At 25.5% G+C, this 5410-nt stretch overlaps 1 long non-coding RNA gene across 1 annotated transcript; it reads left to right on the top strand.

The window, feature by feature from the left end:
- Positions 1-2895: 2895 nt before the first annotated feature.
- LOC112597265 lies at positions 2896-5382 on the top strand. Its single transcript, XR_003114827.1, has 3 exons — positions 2896-3049; positions 3157-3271; positions 5319-5382. It is a non-coding gene; the product is annotated as an uncharacterized LOC112597265 (long non-coding RNA).
- Positions 5383-5410: the final 28 nt, after the last annotated feature.

Here is a 5410-nt window from a genome sequence, read left to right as displayed (position 1 = left end):
AAAAGAATGTAAGTAATAAAAAATTTAATTTGATTATTTTATAAACCAACAGGCAACAGTCATTATTACTTCTAATTTAATATGTGCAATATTAAAGTGACTTATGAATTGTTATCTATTGTAATTAAAAAAAAAAAAAAAATTTCCATGTTTTTATATATTTATATTTTTCTATGTTGTTTTCAGCTGGAAAGTCGCAAGTTTTCAACAATCATCAAAACATTGATAACAATTCTAAAAAAAAAATTAATAAAGAAATTGAAGAATTTGATCATAAAAAAAAGATATTTATTTAGTTTTTTTTTAAGAATAATTTTGATATACCTATGTTTATTATAATGTAAAATTATTGTATACTTAAATGCATTTCACTGATGAAAAAGATAAGTTTTTTAATACTAATTAAAACCAATTTATTTAAAATGTTTATGTATAATTTGTATATTTTTAACTGTCTTGGATTTAAATGGACAATTTGTACTGCTACTATTTATATTTATAATACTACAAAAATGCAATGCTAACTTACCTACTTTTTTTAAATAAACAGCAAAAATAAATAAATTATTTTTATTCTAAATATATTCTTAAAAAGAATGTTTTTAACTCCCAAATTAATTTTTTTTAGACTACTCTATATTACATCATTGATTTATAAATATTTTTGAAGAATAGTAAAAATATTTACTTTAGAGTAGATATTTATTAACAGTTGCCTAAAAAATTCAATTTTAATATTATTTAAGTTTTGATACTTTTATGTTTATAATATTTATGTTAACATCTTATGTAATTAATTAATCACAGTAATTTATAAATATTGAATAATTAAAATAATATGAGAATTAATAATAAAATATTTATTTATTTTTTTTTTGCTTTAGGGATTTTCCATTGAATGTTTTTATTCTATTGATTTATTGATAGAAGTTATCTATACTATATAAAAGTAGTAAACATTTATATAATTATTATTATGGTATACATATGATATAAAGTATATAACACTGCCATGTGCAAAGTGATGATTTAATTAGTTATATTACTTATATTAGCTATAATAAATCTTCCTATAGATTTTTTATAATAATAAAATTTTATTTCTATTTATTTTTGTTCACTAAAAATTAACAATTCTTATAAAAATATATTTGATAGGGAATTGCAATGATTATTTCTTTATATTTTTTCATAAATCTTTAAATACAATTTCTGATAAATGAATAAATATCTATATAGCAGGTATATACTTAATCTAACTGAAATTAACAAACGTGTTAATTGCTCTTATCACGTATTGGTTTAAATACTCAGGTATTAACTAAAAATATATTGAAGATAAATCAATATATTATATACCGTGTGTTTATCAATTAAGGTAATACTGAATTTCTCGGCCGGAATAAATCGAATTTTTTTACAAGCTAGTGATATATAAGTATTAAGTACACATTTCAAAATGTTCATTATTTTTATGTGCGCATACGCAATAAAACAGTAAACACCATATCAGATAGGTCTAATTTTTTAAGTTGATTCTGATATATCAACCATGGTTCTAAATTAAAAAAATTAACTTTTCTAATCGTTGACATAGTATAGGCTTATTAAAACTTTGTATTATTAGACAGTCTTAATCGGAATCAATTTTAAAATTTTAATAAATGTATATGTTACGGTGAATGATGTAAACGTGGTAAAAGACGTCATTCCCCGGTAAATGACATCATTTACCTAAAATTTGGTAAACGTTGTAAGTGCAGACATTCCCCGGTTAATGTCGTCAATTACCAGTTTAATTGGAGAATGATGTTTAATACTTTTTTGTTGTCGATGTGAACGATCAGTGATAAGCGTGTAGGTACCGAGTAATCTTCATTAGTTAAAAATATCATGCAGAAGTAGATAGATAAACGAAAATCCCAACTAGCAATAACGTCGATAACCCGAGTAATAATATGAGATAATCTTTTAGTTTATTAGGTAGTATCGACGGGCATATTATAACAAGTGTATTTACTACGAATGTGTGTTTTATAATATTATTTGTAAAAATTTGTGCACTAGTTGTGGTACTAAAAAATGTGCTTCAATGCAGCGGAAATGTTGTACAGTTCAAAATATCATGGTAACCAAAATTATACAAATAAATAATTTGTAATATGCACGTATTTTATTATTTTTAGTTAACCTATTATCCCATTCAAATAAATGCCTAAAATAAAAAAATGAAACGTCCACCAACAATAAATCATTATTATAAATAGTACCTATACTAAAAAAATTAGTGTATTATTTGAGATTTATCATCATTTACCAATAGTTTTGGTTAATGACATCAATGACCGGTGAAAGATGTATATTTGAATTTAAAATCTGGTTTTTTACATCATTTACCTACATAATTGAATTATTTTGGTAAAAGACGTCATTCACCGGAGAATGACGACATTCACCAATATTCATCTTTCACCGTAACATATACATATTAGAATACGGAGGCTCAAATAGCTATTAAATTTGCTGTGGAAAGATTCGCATGTCTTGGTTGTGCTCTGAATGCTTGAATTTTTACTGCTCATTTATGAGTTAGAAAAATTGAATCCTCTGATGTTTTAAATGTATCTACTTAATAATATGGAAATTGAATTCTGTTTTCAACATCGAGATAGATAGCCAGATAGGCAGTTGTAGTAATGCTTATCTATCTCGACGGTTTTCGATAAAAATTAAAAACGTTATCAGAAAAAAAAATACGGAGAATTAAAAGCTAATAAGTTGGCATCAGTTGTTTTCGAAACATACAATATTCTATGCATACAATGCACAAACGTGGAAGGGAAAAAGACATTTGCAAACAATGCAAACGATTCTTTTCTTTCCACCTACCAAATACAACATTACAAGTTACAACACAGTCACCAACGTATTATAATACCTACTAACATTTTAACCAGAAACCAGTGACACTAGTGACAGTAATAGTGCATATTCCATATAGTAGTCATAGTTTAGTTTTACCGCAAAGGGCGCAAAGCACAATATCTAAGTAATATTTAATTATTAGTGTAATAGTGTTTAATTCAATTAAAATATCTTGGTCTAAGACTATATGTATAATAAACCAACATTTATAAACATTTAATATTTCTCTAGTGTTCAATACTCGTGCGGTTTTATGTCACAAGTTATAACATCTGTACCACAGTTTTTAAGATTCCACACACGTGTGTACTAGCTAATAATTCGACATTCGTGACCGTAAATAATTGTAAGTAAATAATATTTGTATTATGTTAATTATTAAATCTTAAGAAACAAATCTAGTTTAGCGACCACGCTAATTTTTCACTTTTTTTTTAAACTCATTTAGTTAAGTATACTGTAAATGATGGTGAAGTCAGAATTTTGCGGACGGACTTATTTTTAGAGTTATAGCTATTTGAATTCGGTTATGTGTTATGTCAATAGCTTAATATATTACTCAATAGTGTAATGTATACTCGTAGTCAAATGATACTGAGAGCCATGTAATGCATGACGGCCCCCCCCCCAGGTTCGACCTCGGTGAGCACTTTAAAAAATTTTGCAATTGTAATTGTGTTTATGATAACTGATACAGCTAGTGCCTAGTAGTGATTATCCTATGACCTATTTAAAGACCTTTCGAAAACCTCTAGGCAAATTATGTTGTAGTATGGGCAGTGATTACACGTTTTTCTGCACTCGTTGCTACACTCAGCACCATCGCTCTGCTCCGCAAATCAAAAATATCTCTCAGCTAATTATGCAGTACCACCTCAAGTAGGTCACAGGATAATAATTAGTATCAGTTATCATAAAAACAATTAGAAAAAGTGTAATAATTTAATCAGTGCTTACCAGGGGATCGAACCTAGGAAACCTGTCGCGTATTACATTGTCCTCAGTACCTTAGACTACGAGTATACATTACACAATTGAGTAACATTTTAAGCTATTAACATAACACATATATAAATTAAAAATATTCTAATAGCTATGAAACTAAGCCCGTCCACAAAATTCTGACTATACTATCGTTTTCAGCATACTTAAGTAGGTAAATAGGTTTCAAAAAAAAAAAAAATTAAAAATTAGCATAACTGCTAAACTAGATTTATGCCTACCTTATTTACTGACAATAGTTATACCAAAAAAAGGTATTGCTAAAATAAGCATCAATCAAAAGCAAAACAAATAAATTGTGGAATAACATTCTATTATTTATAGTAAATATTTTATTGATTAATAATATTTAATATATCTATTGCTGTATAAAATAGACCTGCAATAATGTCAGAAAACCACTTTGTTATCACATTAAGTAAATGTATTAATTTATATCACAAAAGTGTCTACAATTAGTACAACACAGTGTTAATATATGATAGTTAAAATAACTAATAAGTACCAAGATTATTTTTTTTCTGAAAATTATTGTTCTCAATGATGGAGATAGATAATACTTATTAAATATAATTGATATTTAGGTTAATACATAATAATAAAATTATATGATAAATAATAATATATTGCATATTTGTTAATAATTGTCAGTGGATTTATTTATTTATATTTATATTTATTACTATTATTGGTATTAATAGATTGACTCTCACATACATTTTTTATCAGTCTCTTTAATTCAGTATTTACATTGTTGAATATAATTTTACCTATGCGATCAGGAGAGTTTCAGGAACTTGTTAATAATGTATATGGCGGTTTGATGTATTTTCCTGTTCTTTTATCTAACATTTCTATAACATTAAGTCTGAGGTTTTCTATGGATTATATTAAAATTTGTCTAATGTATAATTTATAAACAAATAATGTATTTGTATAGTTGATTAATTCCTCTGATGAATAATTAAAAAGAAGGAAATACGCTACTACCATTATTTTTTGAGTAATATTCTATATATTAATATCTATTCTATTTTTTTCTCCCCAACATGTTATGTCGTATAGTAGAATTGGATTACACAGTGCCATGTATATTTGTCTTGAAGTTGATTTATCAAGAAATCGAATATTGTAGAATAAAACTATTTATTTCCATAGTTTATTTTCAATATTCTGTATATGTTCCGATTAGGTATAATTGAATTATAATTCTAAATGATTTGTAATTAAAAGTAGGTACACAGTAGATGATAAAATTACATGTTTCATAGTATTTTAAATGATTGTATCATAATGTCTTAAAAATACAATATTTAATTTTATATTAAGCGTGTTTTGTGATAAAATGCATAATTATTAGATTAATATAATGTATAATATTATGTGTTTAGCAGTATTTTATTTTATCAAGATGACAAATTATTCGTTAATTGAACATAAGTTGCGTCGTTCATACAATACGCACCCTGAACGAAGTATACCG

The sequence above is a fragment of the Melanaphis sacchari genome, unplaced genomic scaffold, assembly GCF_002803265.2.
Source record: "Melanaphis sacchari strain LSU unplaced genomic scaffold, SCAv2.0 Contig39_pilon_pilon, whole genome shotgun sequence".
NCBI lineage: Eukaryota > Metazoa > Arthropoda > Insecta > Hemiptera > Aphididae > Melanaphis > Melanaphis sacchari.
The sequence above is the reverse complement of the archived record's forward strand: the minus strand, read 5'-3'. Positions and strand labels throughout refer to the sequence as shown.